Here is a 617-nt window from a genome sequence, read left to right as displayed (position 1 = left end):
CTGCTGCTGTCTTTATTGCTGCTGCTGATGGTGGTGGTAACCCAAACGCTATTAAATATTTATTTCATCACTGGCCCTTTAGGGGCTGGGGGGAGTTGTTTCAGGCTTATAGGTATGCTGCTGCTGCTGCTGCTGCTGCTGCTGCTGTTATTGTTGCTGCTGCTGCTGCTGTCTTTATTGGTGCTGCTGATGGTGGTGGAAACCCAAATGCTATTAAATATTTATTTCATCATTGGCCTTTTAGGGGCTGGGGGGAGTTGTTTCAGGCTTATAGGTGAGGAGATGCTGCTGCTGCTGCTGCTGTTCTTGTTGCTGCTGCTGCTGCTGGTTGGGGTGCTGCTGCTGCTGCTGGTGATAGTTGAGGGAGAAACCCAAATGCTATTAAATATTTATTTCATCATTGGCCTTTCAGAGGATGGGGGGAGTTGTTTCAGGCTTATAGGTGAGTTGCTGCTGCTGCTGCTGCTGCTGCTGATTGGGGTGCTGCTGCTGCTGCTGATGGTGGTGGTGGTTGCTGCTGCTAGTGATAGTTGAGGGAGAAACCCAAACGCTATTAAATATTTATTTCATCATTGGCCCTTTAGGGGGTGGGGAGAGCTCTTTCAGGCTTACAGGTG

The sequence above is a fragment of the Eimeria mitis genome, genomic scaffold, assembly GCF_000499745.2.
Source record: "Eimeria mitis Houghton genomic scaffold, Emh_scaff6714, whole genome shotgun sequence".
NCBI lineage: Eukaryota > Apicomplexa > Conoidasida > Eucoccidiorida > Eimeriidae > Eimeria > Eimeria mitis.
The sequence above is the reverse complement of the archived record's forward strand: the minus strand, read 5'-3'. Positions refer to the sequence as shown.